Source organism: Salvelinus alpinus, chromosome 8 (genome assembly GCF_045679555.1).
Source record: "Salvelinus alpinus chromosome 8, SLU_Salpinus.1, whole genome shotgun sequence".
NCBI lineage: Eukaryota > Metazoa > Chordata > Actinopteri > Salmoniformes > Salmonidae > Salvelinus > Salvelinus alpinus.
Window position 1 is genome coordinate 36,769,767 of NC_092093.1, and position 15,213 is coordinate 36,784,979.

The following is a 15,213-nucleotide window of genomic DNA, read 5'->3' on the forward strand; positions in this document are numbered from 1 at the left end:
AGACGGTGTCGTCCAAGTGGAAATTCCCCTACTCTGCTCTTTTAGGGCTGGTTATTCATTGAGGAAAGGGCTGCATGTCCAAGCTTCCTAGAGTCTGAGAGGATTTTTACTGCTACAGTGGGATACACACCCGTACCCAGTGAGCTCAGTCTGCTCTTTCTGACCCACATGCACATCCTAACATGTTACTTTAAATAGTTTAATTCCTGTAATTATTTGATTACAAAATGTATTCCAACACATAATAGTCACACAAGACCATTCAGGAAAAGCCTTCCTTTATATATTTTAAGAGCATGAGAACATTTAACTGATTATTGTGTAGTCATGTTTTCTGCTTTGCTAAAACAGCTGTAGGTTGCAGAAGAATGTCAAAAAGTATATATTTTTGGTTCATAATGAGCATTCTGTTATCACTCAAATTTGACTGCCTTGAAGGAACTCGTGTAGATGAGCAACATCAGATGTAGCCAAGAGCCTTGATAGAGAGTGCATAACACGCCGGGCCTTGGATAACATCACGCAATTCTTTACCACTTATTTTCAGAATTATGACATTAAAACTGATGTGTGCGATGCGTGCACATTCAAAGGCAAGCGATGGGATGGAAGGCTGAACATTTTTAGCTTTCATCATGGGGATAAAGAATTATTTCTCCTTCCTTCCCCCAGACACAAATCTGAAAGCTCAGAACTCAGAACCATGTTATGTTTTTACAGTATTTGCACGACTTAATAACTCTTTGCCTTCTAAATGATAGAGTTTCTCCCCCACCAGAGAGATTAGTACTGATTGCGGCTGTAGGTTCGCCTGCCGTGGGGATAGCTCAGGCTTTGCCCCGTGCATGTAATTGGAATTCACTGGTGTTTGATGTTCAGTGGAACCCGGCAGGAATTAAAGCCGTACCATATGAAGCTACTTTAATTACTTTACCCCAAACATAAGTGAGGGAACACCTGCACTCTCCCTGAATGGCATCCCACACTGAATATCATCCCAGAATAGACCAACATCAAATTAATGACAAATAACGGGAATCATGTGGTCCTGCGTTTACATATTATGTGGGTTGTCTCCGGGCTTTGGCTCGATTGGCTGCCACCGTTGGGATAAGTCTGTGTGTGTGTGTGTGTGTGTGTGTGTGTGTGTGTGTGTGTGTGTGTGTGTGTGTGTGTGTGTGTGTGTGTGTGTGTGTGTGTGTGTGTGTGTGTGTGTGTGTGTGTGTGTGTGTGTGTGTACAGTGTGTGTGTGTACAGTGTGTGTGTGTACAGTGTGTGTACAGTGTGTGTGTACAGTGTGTACAGTGTGTGTGTGTGTACAGTGTGTGTGTGTGTGTGTTGAATGTATGGTGGTGAATCTCGCCCCAGTGTCTCCTAATTAGACTCAGCACGACCCTTCCCTCCTGTTTCACTCCACAACCAATTATTTTAATCCTCTGATTGTTGGGAGAGAATCTGGGCCCAGTGTCTATAGAGAGAGATAATGCTGTCAGAGAGTTGACTGTGTCTGGAAATGTGGGCGCATCAGCAGCTGTCACAGGGGCCTCATCACCGGGCCCTCTGCCCCCCTGGCTCGGCTGTATACTGGCCCCATTGCGGGCTCCACCAGCCAGGGTTACTGCTTCCTAAAATAAGATGTCAAGGGATTTTACACACAGTTGTCAGCATTCCTTCCGGCCTGCTGGACTCCTTACAGACAGACTCGGTGGATTAAATAGAAGCCAGCTATCATTTATTTACTGAACAGTCCCAGCTTAAAGGTGTCACATGCTGGATAATGCCAACATGGCTCCATCTCATGAGGGAATCGAGAAAAAAGAGGCTTAATGAATGAATTTGAAAAAAGAAAAAAGTATTTCAAATCCAAATCCAATTCTATTTGTCACATGCTTGGTAAACAACAGGCGTAGACTAACACTGTAACGCTTACCTATGAGCCCTTCCCAACAACGCAGAGAGAACCAAAGATCAATAATAAATGGCCGTTCACACTCAAGTAGTTGCATCATCTGCTTATCTGGCCATGGAAGCAGGAAGGAAACCCAGAGGATTCTTCTTCCTCTTTGGTGTGCTCACGGTTCTCGCTAGCTAGTGTCTCTGTCAGACTGAGGTTTGGAATAGGATACCTCTCAAGACCTCTTTATAACCACACTGGACACTTTACTGTTGAAGGCTCTGTACTTTTCTCACTTCCTCTATCAAAAGCTCTCAGACGGCGCTCAGTGAAAGTGGCCTATCCACATTCCAACTGTTATTGTGGCTAGTGTAGAGTTCCACACAATGAAACCCTTTTCTTCTTAGCCCCTCGTTAAGGCTTTACAGTGTGTCATTTCTTAGTGTGACTCGGGAGTGTGTGTAATATGATAGGACATGTTTGTTATTTCTAATCTGGATTCCCAATGTGTAGGGTATACGTTAACAGGCTGGATGTTGGATATATGCAGCCCTGTATGAGTAATGACTTCAGACTGAGCTGAATAGATAGACTGCTGGACCTATAAAATAGCTGCCTCATCAGGATAAATGTGAGTAGCGCCTTTTTATTGATGGAATAGAGTATTATGCCCAGGGGTAAGAAATCCACCATCAATTGCTTTGCTGCATACATCTCACTCCACTGAGTTGGTGTTGAAAGCCAGTGCTCAGGATGAAAATATACCTCAAGGATATAAGCAATTATTTTGAGCAGAAGGGGGAACTCATAAGGTAGACGTTAGCCATTAATGAAAAGTAATCGTCTTTCATCTATGTACAGTCGCTTAATGTTCAGTGGGTGTGGGCGACTAATGTCTCTCCTCACAGTTCCTGGAGTGAAACATACTGTATACAGTAAAGTACAAACAGTTATATTGCTGTAGTGTTAACAACAAGCATCACTAGGTGATGCACAAAGCAGCAATACTTGTTCATCCTTTCTGGAATGTTCCAAGAAAACCACATATGATAGCTGTAGCACCTCTTGACACATTAGCTCAAGTGTTGCCAATAAGTAAAGCAATCACAACATGGATTGCTTGATACAGTGTAATTGATTGTGGGAGTCTTTTGAATGGAAGGGAGAGACGGAAGACACAGAAGTGTTTTGGAGAGTTCTAGACAGAGTGACTGATGAGGGTTAAGGATTAAGGATTTTGTCATTCCCCTGATGAACACAGGGGGCTGTTCCTCCCTGTAAGGCTTTCAGACTGTAAATTGCATTCGGGCACACAGGGAATTTTTTCCTTATTGCTAAAATGTTATTACCTTTGTCTATGGGTAAGACGTCAACAACAAATATGATAGAAATTATGTGATTATAAACCAACGCGTGGAATGCAGCGGAGGGGGGCGTCGCTGGAGCCATCTGTCTCTTTCCACAATAGTCACATTCATCTTTGCGTTTCTATGTGTGAATTCATGTGGAAACAAATGTTCCAATGGGAGGATGGGCTGCGGAGATGCCATCCCACCTGCATCATCTGGGCTTCATCATTTTCCCGTATGCCAAGAGAAAATAAACCATCCCACTCCTCTGATAAGATCTGAATGACTTTGTTCTAACAGATAACACGTCATTATGATTATCAGAGACATCTCTCTCCATTTCTGATTGGAAGACTAGGGGTGACCTTGAACACCATATCCTGTAGGAACGCTCTCCGGCATAAATATGACTGTACCTACAGCCATCTCTGTAATATATGTGAGCAATAACATTGGAAATTCTCTTTGTGGCATATACACCACATTTGAATGATACCTCAAAGGACTACTATGAAGTTATTTTCAATTACAAAGAAAGTGTTTTTTGGATTGAGAAGGCCCGAAAATGCAATCTTCCCAGCTCCTTGTTTTACAAATTAAAACATTTTTTATCCTTTTCAGCTATTTGCCACTTCCCATGGATTTGCTTTGTTTCAAATTCTATTAATTTCAAATTGGCTAGCTTATACCACTCAGCAATTGTCCCATTGGCAACGAGTGAAAATAAAGTTGTCAACTTGGCATGTCTTGTCTCTTTACATTCTCTTCTTAGACGTTTACAGCAGGTACTCAGAAAAAAAAAATTCAAAGCATTGCAATAAGTTCTTGCCTTTGAAGATAGTTTTTTTTTCAGAAGGACTGTAAAGTAAGTGTGCCTGGGGCCTGGGGATGGGGTGGTGTAGAGGAGAGGTGCTTGTGGAGTCGGTAGCTGCAGCCACTGTCTGCGGCACTCAATAATTTAGCAGGGTCAGTCCTGAGGTACAGGGCCCCTCAGTGTCCTCTCCCCCAGTGATATGACCTTGCTTTGACTCAGAGGCCAAGCAAACACAGGTTGATGGGCACCTAAGGCGGTGTCTGACACCGGTGGCACAGCATATGTTCAGTCAAATAGCAGGGAACTATCAAAGGTAGGGCCTGCGAATACACACACTGACACACTGTGCAAAAAGCGGTTTGTACTCTATCATTACGGTCCCACAGATGTAGAAGTCCCAGTGGGTGGTGGGGTTTCTTGAGTGTGTCTGTGTAAATGCACTGAATTTGACCCTTGTAAGCTAGATGACTTAGTCATTACACTTCCATGGTGTATCTGAAAATGAGATTATAGAGGTACCGGTATATGAGGTACATACACGTGTGTGTGTATGTGTGTGTGTGTGTGTGTGTGTGTGTGTGTGTGTGTGTGTGTGTGTGTGTGTGTGTGTGTGTGTGTGTGTGTGTGTGTGTGTGTGTGTGTGTGTGTGTGTGTGTGTGTGTGTGTGTGTGTTTGGGTGCGTGCGTGCGAAGCAAAGAGAGAGAGAGTGAGACGAGGAGACCGAGACAGAAAGAGAGAGAGATGAAGCTGTACTCATGGCATGACCAAAGAGAGAGAGCAGCCCTGTCTGCGTATAATCCTTCCCCCACTGTTCTCATGTAGCCATGCACTGTAATTACCTCAGAAGATAGGAGTGAGTAAAATCCTCATAGGCACCTTGGGGGAAATAAATGTGTTGACCTGCAAATTTAAAGGTGAACTTTGGCTGGGGAGGTGATCCTCCTGCTCAGCCAACCTCTCCTATTCCCCTTCATGGTAATAAACTATACATTAGCTAGAGTCCCATTAGTTCAGACCTCTTTGGGAAAATAAAAGTACAGGAAGTCTGGGTATGGTTTTGCTCGAACGCCTGTTCCCACTTTAATCTATAGAAAATGTTATGTATGTAGAATACATTTTACAATAAATTGTGAAATGTACAATTAAGACGTTTGGATATCACACATTTTTATGTATTTCTGTCAGTAAAAAGAGGAGAATTCATGTTTCTGTGGTGAGCAGAAATCTGACGGGACTTAAGGCATCTGAAGCACCACCCATCAGGCATTGGAGGTGGGTGGCTAAATCTATATGAGAGTGGGCACTGGTGGAGATGGGCTGGGGCGTACACTGCACAAAGAGAAGCTGCAAGTGGCAAGTGAAAGTTGATGGCTTATTCCCTCTCAATCCCCACTAGCCCAGCAGGCTGCTGTTGGATGTGACGGTCTGTGCTCAATCCCCCGTGAACATCTGTCTTTAGGGCTCACAACAGAAATCATCATCTGGAGTTCCCACATCAGGCTGCCTGCCTCCTAACTTTACATGTTCATCCCCCCCCCCCCCCCCCCCCTTCCGTTGCAACCAGTGGGTCTGTCTGTGTCAAAGGCATGGAAAATGATGGCCTTCAAGGGGGTTCAGATTAGTCTGTAGTGTCCCTGCAATATATCAGGATGTGCACCTGGTAGGCACATGTTGCTTTGCGCTTTCTCCCATTTGAAGCGGACGCTGTTAGTCTATTGAGTGCATTTCATCAATGTCTCCCCTGTATGGACTGCACATAAAGAGGTGGGATTTCTACAGGAGTCCTCCGAGGGACAACCTCAGGCGATTTCAGTTCAGTCTTGCAAACCTTTTTAGGACACATTGATATTCCAGACAATTAGACCAATTTTCATAACCATTATTCAGGGGTCCCAAGGGATATCCTGGCTACAGTAAGCGTACAGCAGCAGCAACATTATGAGATTTGTCCAGGGTCCACTTGGTAAATGTGCTATTTACACATTCTACTTAACAGGTCATTAGGCTGTGAAAGCCTCTGGCCCATCTTTGTCATTTCTTACAGTAAATTAAACCTGAAGCCACATCCGATCTCATCTGCACATCACTTAAATCTCCATTCCGTTATTTTAGTGTCATTACTGTCAATGAGGCAGGTCTCAAAGATTGCTTTAGAAGGAAATAGAACTTCATGAATAATAAATAGGGAGTGTTTAGTCCACGAAACAGCTCAGAACACCCCTCTCCATTCTATATGGATCTTCCTAAGGATATCACTAAATTGGCATTTAATCCTCAACAATGCAAAGAGGAACTAAACCCAAGGGGCCATGCATTGGTGCCTTCCTAACCAGCAAGCTAAGCAGTTAGAATATAGGCCTATATACTGCTATTCTATGAAGTGTGAGTAGGTATTATCACAAAATGGATCTCTATAGCAAATTGTACTAACAATGGAAAGACCCATACACTGTCTTTTGCTCGAGAGGTCAAGAAGTAACATCAGCCGGATGGGAAAAAGGGTGTCCCTCGGTCCTCTGCAGCTCTGGTTTCACTGTGCCTCATTCCAGGACTCAGGATAAACATCTGTGTCCGTGCTGCCTCAGTGTCCGAACTAAGTCCCACCACAAAGCCTTGTCATACAGGGGAAGAAAAGCCAACGACTGCCTGTTAATAGTTGTTAATGGAGCATCTCATCTCCCATTCTCCACTCCAATGGGCTTTCATGAAAGGCAGCACTGATGTTGGAGTGTCATTTTACACTTTAATAGCCCCCCCACACGCAGCGTTTTGTACACTGGCAATTGATAAAGGATGTCTTGACAACCGGTGGCAGAATGGCAGCCTGAGGATGCACTATAATGATGATTAGACTTTCAGATTAGATTTCCAGATTAGATTTCCAGATTAGACTTCCAGATTAGATTTCCAGATTAGACTTCCGAAGCTCTCACCTTCACACTCTGGACTGCGTATTACAAAAGGCAAGGCAACCAGTTTCTAACAATTCAATAAACGTGGTAATTCATCCAAACTCCTATTTTCCTAGCACTTGCACTCAGACTTTGTTTTTCTTGGTTCTACAGACAGATTAGTCTTCTCATTTTAGAAGTAGGCCTTTGATTTCCAATCTGTATGTTTTCCCTGCGATTGTATTTTGAAATCTGCAAAAGGCAAACCGACAGCTACAAGCACACAACCAACCATAGAAATATAACCCATAGATGGCAGTTCCCGTTCATGTCAACATCGGCGTCCATTGCTAGTGTACGCATGAGTTTAAAAGTCAAATTGCCAGGGTAAGAGGTTACAGAACCATTCCATGGATTATATGTCTATAGCCACAACGCAACAAGCTGTAGCCTATATTTGGTGTGCATGCTGCCCAAACTGTGGCCTTCCAGAGTGTAGGGGTACCTATAACTGCCAAAATAAAGGAAACACTTTCGTAAACAAGGGATACAAAGAGTATATTATGGTGTGGGGTGTATTTTCCTGGCATGGTTTAGGTTCACTTGTAGAATCTATGGTAAGATGCATTGAAGTTGTTCTGGCAACTCGTGGTTGCCCAACACCCTTTTATGTTGGTGTTTACTTAATTTTGGAAGATACCTATATGTGCTTATGATCAAACTTAATCCACTGTTATTTGTTTTATAAACTGTGGCTACAATATGCTCTCTGGTGTGTTTTGAACATTGAGAGAGGGCTCCTGTGGTTGGATAAAAAATTATAATATTTATTTTGCCTCTTAGGCTCACTACGGGCTAGGGTGCGGTCCCTGACACACAATTGACCAGTCAGTTTTATTTATCATGCATTTATTTTTTATTTTTAGCAGTATATACAGCGCATTCGGGAAAGTATTAAGACCCCTTGACTTTTTCCACATTTTGTTACGTTACAGCATTATTCTAAAATGTATTAATTTGTTTTTTTTTCATCATCAATCTACACACATACCTCATAATGACAAACTAAAAACAAGTTTTTAGAAATGTTTGCAAATGTCTAAAAAAAATAACTTAAATATCACATTTACATAAGTATTTTGCTCTGTACTCTGTTGAAGCACATTTTACAGCGATCATGACTAGTCACCCAGTCCCTGCCACTGAAAAACATCTCCACAGCATGATGCTGCCACCACCATGCTTCAACGTAGGGATGGTGTCAAGTTTCCTCCAGACTTGATGCTTGGCATTCAGGCCAAAGAGTTCCATCTTGGTTTCATCAGACCACAGAATATTGGTTCTCATGCGGGCTGTCACGTGCATTTTACTGAGGAGTGGCATCCGCCTGGCCACTCTACCATAAAGGCCTGATTGGTGGAGTGCTGCAGAGATTGTTATCCTTCTGGAAGGTTCTCCCATCTCCACAGAGGAACTCTGGAGCTCTGTCAGTGACCATCGGGTTCTTGGTCACTTCCCTGACCAAGGCCCTTCTCCCCCGATTGCTCAGTGTGGTCGGGCGGACAGTTCCAGAAAGAGTCTTGGTGGTTCCAAACTTCTTCCATTTAAGAATGATGGAGACCACTGTGTTCTTGGGGATATTCAATGGTGCAGACTTTTTTTGGTGCCCTTCCCCAGATCTGTGCCTTGACACAATCCTGTCTTGGACCTCTACAGACAATTCCTTTGAAGTCATGGCTTTGTTTTTGCTCTGACATGCACTTTCAACTGTGGGACCTCATAAAGACAGGTGTGTGCCTTTCCAAATCCTGTCCAATCAATTGAAATTACCACAGGTGAACTCCAATCAAGTTGTAGAAACATCTTAAGGATGATCAATGGAAACAGGATGCACCTGAGCTCAATTTCAAGTCTCATATCAAAAGGGTCTGAATACTTATGTACCTAAGGCATTTCTGATGTACATTTTTATACATTTGCAAAAAGGTCTAAAAACCTATTTTTGCTTTGTCATCATGGTGTATTCTGTGTAGAATACTGTGGATTATAATTTTTTTAATCCATTTTAGAATAGTGCTGTAACGTAAATAAATAATATTTATTTTTTCATTTTTTTCATTATTTAACTAGGCAAGTCATTTAAGAACAAATTCTTATTTACAATGACGGCCTACTCCGGCCAAACCCAGATGACGCTGGGCCAATTGTGCGCCGCCCTATGGAACTCCCAAAAAGGGCCGGTTGCGATACAGCCCAGGATCGAACCAGGGTCTATAGTGACGCCTCTTGCACTGGGATGCAGTGCCTTAGACCGCTGCGCCACTCAGGAGCCCAATGTGCAACATTTGGGAAAAGTCTGAATAGTTTCCGAAGGCGCTGTATACAATGCAGGCTATTTCCATGACAGACTGATCAGGTGAAAGCTGGGATTCCTTATTGATGTCACTTGTTAAATTCACTTCAATCAGTGTAAATGAAGGGGAGGAGACAGGTTAAAGATGGATTTTTAAGCCTTCAGACAATTGAGACATGGATTGTGTATGTGTGCCATTCAGAGGGTGAATGGGCAAGACAAAAGATTTAAGCGCCTTTGAACGGGGTATGGTATAAGGGGCCAGGCGCACCGGTTTGTGTCAAGAAATGCAACGCTGCTGGGTTTTTCACCCTCAACAGTTTGCCATGTGTATCAAGAAGGGTCCACCACACAAGGAGATCCAGCAAACTTGACACAATTGTGGGAAGCATCGGAGTCAACATGGACCAGCGTCCCTGTGTAACTCTTTCGATACCTTGTAGAGTCTATGCCCACATGAATTGAGGTTGTTCTGAGGGGAAAAGGAGGTACAGTGCCTTGCAAAAGTATTCATCCCCCTTGGCATTTTTTTTATTCTGTTGCATTACAACCTGTAATTTAAATGCATTTTTATTAGGATTTCATGTAATGGACATACACAAAATAGTCCAAATTGGTGAAATGAAAATATTTACTTGTTTCCCAAAAAAAAAACGGAAAAGTGGTGCGTGCATAAGTATTCACCCCCTTTGCTATGAAGCCCCTAAATAAGATCTGGTGCAACCAATTACATTCAGAAGTCACCTAATTAGTTAAATAAAGTCCACCTGTGTGCAATCTAAGTGTCACATGATCTGTCACATGATCTCAGTATATATACACCTGTGCTGAAAGGCCCCAGAGTCTGCAACACTGCTAAGCAAGCGGCACCAAACAGGTCAGGGACAAAGTTGTGGAGAATTACAGATCAGGGTTGGGTTATAAAAACATATCTGAAACTTTGAACATCCCACGGAGCATCATTAAATCCGTTATTAAAAAATTGAAAGAATATGGCACCACAACAAACTTGCCAAGAGAGGGCCGCCCACCAAAACTCATAGACCAGGCAAGGAGGGCATTAATCAGAGAGGCAACAAAGAGACCAAAGATAACCCTGAAGGAGCTGCAAAGCTCCACAGAGAAGATTGGAGTATCTGTCCATAGGACCACTTTAAGCCGTACACTCCATCGAGCTGGGCATTACAGAAGAGTGGCCAGAAAAAAGCCATTGCTTAAAGTGTTCGCCAAAAGGCATGTGGGAGACTCCCCAAACATATGTACTCTGGTACTCTGGTGAGATGAGGCAAAAATTTAGCTTTTTGGCCATCAAGATAAACACTATGTCTGGCTCAAACCCAAAACCTCTTGTCATCCCGAGAACACCATCCCACAGTGAAGCATGGTGGTGGCAGCATCATGCTGTGTGGATGTTTTTCATCGACAGGGACTGGGAAACTGGTCAGAATTGAAGGAATGATGGATGGCGCTAAATACAGGGAAATTCTTGAGGGAAACCTTTTTCTGTCTTTGAGACTGTGACGATTTGAGATTTGAGACTGGGACGGAGGTTCACATTCCAGCAGGACAATGATCCTGAGCATACTGCTAAAGCAACACTTGAGATATTTATGGGGAAACATTTAAATGTATTGGAATGTGGTATGACTTAAAGATTGCTGTACACCAGCGGAACCCATCCAACTTGAAGGAGCTGGAGCAGTTTTGCCTTGAAGAATGGGAAAAAATCCCAGTGGCTAGATGTGCCAAGCTTATAGAGACTTTCCCCAAGAGACTTACAGCTGTATTTGCTGCAAAAGGTGGCTCTACAAAGTATTGACTTTGGGGAGGTGAATAGTTATGCACGCTCAAGTTCTGTTTTTTTTGTCTTGCTTGTTTCACAATAAAAAATATTTTGCATCTTCAAAGTGGTAGACATGTTGTGTAAATCAAATGAAACAAACCCCCCCCCCCCCAAAAAAAATCTATTTTAATTCCAGGTTGTAAGGCAACGAAATAGGAAAAATGCCAAGGGAGGTGAATAATTTTGCGTATAAATATATTTATTTAGAGTGATTTTTTTCAATTGGTACAGACGCACACAATGTCCATATGACTTAATTAATTGGTAGAAGTATTTGTGAGGTAAGGGCAGGTTTATCCCTGTGAGGCTTCTTTGTTGTGCTGAGCCATTGTCAGCCTGCATAGACACCAGGCCACAATTTATTGCTGGATACGTTGCGTTAACCGGATGGAACTCTGTGTTTTCACCAGTGAGTAGAGAAATTAAAAGAGAAATGCTGAAAGGCCCACGGATGCTGAATAAATGAGTCTCTTCCTGTAAATGAAGAGGGGAGGAGGAATAAGGGAACATGAGTTAGTGTCTGCGGGGCAGGGAAGCTGGTGGTAGCTATTATGTTTTCTATTACGTTGAGCCCCCTTGGACAGTAATACATAGTGCTCCAGTGATCTTGTAACTGATTATCAGACGATGTGCTGGCATCGTACATGTATCAGCATTGCGGCAGTTAGGATAATATCAGTTATCGTTATTGCAGTATGTGCTTATGTAACAGTATAGCTTCCTTCCCTCTCCTCGCCCCGACCCGGGCTCGAACCAGGGACCCTCTGCACACATCAACAACTGACACCCACGAAGCATCGTTACCCATCGCTCCACAAAAGCCGCGGCCTTTACAGAGCAAGGGGAACAACTACTTCAGGTGTCAGAGCGAGTGACGTCACCGACTGAAACGCTATTACCGCGCACCACCGCTAACTAGCTAGCCATTTCACATCGGTTACACTTAGAAATGTAAATCCGTTCCTCTACCTTGTGAAACAAAATGTGCACATCTGGTTGAAGTATTTGTTTACTTGTCTCAGTAAATGAAGACTACAGAAATGCAACGATAGGACCATGTCGTTGAGGCAACTTAGTTTTGATTTTGGCCTTTGTGAAGGAGGAAACTCACTATTATGATGTCGTAAGTGCCAAGGTTAACAGAAATAGAGCAATGCCTTTGTACGGTTCGATTCTGGAGCTAGCGTACGGCAGTAGGTAAAACTGCAGCAGTTTTACAGTGCAGTGTTTGGGTCATTAGAGTTTCATGTGAAACGTTGTGTCAGTATGCTCTTCCCCCTGGCCTGCCCTCCAGATGTGAGATAACATGTCAGATCTCCAACAATCTAATACCTCAAAGCCGATAAAGAGATCAATAAGAGACCCAGCTGCACCGTGCTCAGGAGCTCTGATCCTCAACCCCCTTTTATCAAAGTCCCCCATTTAAATTTGTATTTTTTACAGAAGGCTATCTACTTTGCCATTGACAGTAAATCAGTCTCATGCATAACATATTACAGTATCTCCTACCAAACAGGCCCTGTTAACAAGCCTAGCGTTTCTCTGTATTATGTATATAATCTTATCCAAATCAGGTTTGCATGTAGAGCGGTGCAATGTGAGGACGTATGTCCAATGATCTATATTAGAGCATTTGTCATTGTATGTGTTTTGACTATATGACTGAAATCCATATCCTGACGGGCAGTATTGGAGTGGAATATAAAATGTGTGGTGGGTAACATGAGGTGACTGGATCTATAACAGTATTGACCAGCAACGCCTGCCTGTTTCACATTCTAATGCAGGCTGCACAAAGATCTTTATGCGTCAATCCACTGAGAAAAGAGAACCTACATAGAGTTCTATTCACTCATTCAATGGAAGTACCGTACGCTACATGAGTCATAGGTTTACCTGTCACAAGTGAAACATTTTCAATCTATTTTGCGCCCGGATTCCCCATTTCCACTCAAATGTGTATTTATCCACGATCAAAAGAAAAATGCTGGTTTGGAAAGCGAAATATTTACTCACTGAATAATATCACGCGACGTTATACTTTTCAATTCAGGCTAAGTCACACATTGGCTTTACAGTTTGAAAGCTTATATATGCAAAACGTATGTTTATTTTTCAAATCATATCAGGAAAAGATGTACTTACACTACGCTATACAGCGGGTATCTGAAGACTTAATTTGCCCTCTTTCTGTGCAGCAGCTTACTAAAACATGAACATGCCTTGTGTTCCATCCACATTACTATATGAATCAATGTGCTGGAGGTGTGGTGTTCTGTAATCACAGTGCTCTGGTCAAAAGTAGCGTTTTTGACCATAGGATGCCATTAGGATGCCAGATAGGATGCCATTTGGGATGCCAGATGGGATGCCATTTGGGATGCAAGTTCTGTTCTGTCCTACTACTGCAGCAGCCATATCTGGAACGAGAGAGCCACCGCACCACTAATATCTCATTATCATGGATGGCCTGATTACTTTCCTACAATCCTGCCCTGTACCTCCATTTCCACCTAATTTGAATGTATTTAAATATGGTATGTGTGCAGGTTGAGGGTGGCAAAGTGCTAATTTGATAGCTGGAGTGATGCAACAGGTTAAAGATGTTCCTGCAAATCCCAGCACTTTTTTTTTCTCGACCATGGCATTCCTGTTTTTTCTGAGTAATTACTCATCCTTTCTGCGGATGAGTAATTATCATCAAAAGTCACTAGCAACATATTAGCCAAGGACAGCAACATTTCGTGACCAAGGAGGAGTCACACAGTGCTCACTCTCTGGGTGAGTAAAGGGGAATGAGTTGTAACCTTGTCACGTTCGTCGTAAGGAGGAAACCAAGGCGCAGCGTGATATGAATACATTCTTCTTTTAATGAAGAAAAAACACTAAACGTGCAGCTATATAAAACGAGTGCTGACAGGCAACTACACATAGACAAGAACCAAAAGGGAAAATGGCAACCTAAATAGGATCCCCAATCAGAGACAACGATAAACAGCTGCTTCTGATTGGGAACCAATTCAGGCCACCATAAACCTACAATATGCCTAGACTTACAAACACCCCTAGACATACAAAAACCCTAGACAATACAAAAACACGCATACCCACCCTCGTCACACCCTGACCTGACCAAAATAATACAGAAAACATAGATAACTAAGGTCAGGGCGTGACAAACCTCTTTAGGAGCCATTGCCTCTGTGGCTACTGCTGCCCTAATCATCTACAGTACATCTACAGGGCAGCTCTAGCAGGGCAGAAATTTGACGAACCGACTTGTTGGATAGGTGGCATCCTATGACGGTGCCACGTTGAAAGTCACTCAGCTCTTCAGTAAGGCCATTTTATTACCAATGTTTGTCTATGGAGATTGCATGGCGGTGTGCTCAATTTTATACACCTGTCAACAACGGGTGTGGCCGAAATACCCGAATCCACTAATTTAAAGGGGTGTCCACATACTTTTGTATATAGAGTGTATGTCACGCCTTGAAAACCCCGCACTCCATTCTCCACACCAAACTCTGTAAAATATAGAAAAGCTAGCACAGTGATCTGACTGATACATATTATCCCCACGGTACAATGCTAGTTGAGCTAGGCTATAATTGATCGCTGATCACAGCTGACCTGATTCGTGCTGCACTGCATTTTCCTCTTATGGTCTTTTATGATGTCATTTAAATTGCAAATGAAAAGATGGGCAACACAGCACAGAGGGTGCTTTATGGAGGATGATTCCTCAGCAGACGTTATTTCAATGCTTATTCAATGTTAAATGCAATAAGTGTTCTGGGAGAGGGGGTTAGGGAAGCAGGAGATTGTTTCTCAAACATGTGCTTTGCATACTGATCAGCCCTCAAGATTGCATACACACTGATGAACACACACTCACACACACACACAATTAAATGGTCAAGAGCGTTCTGATTAGGTTAGTGTCTGTATTGTTCCTGTAACAGTGGTGGAGGATCTAAGCGCTCCTCTTTGGCTGAGTGAGCAGCCACATTTAGCATTATTAAATCTTGTCCCTGCCCCCAGAGAGAGCCCAAATTAGATTCTATGT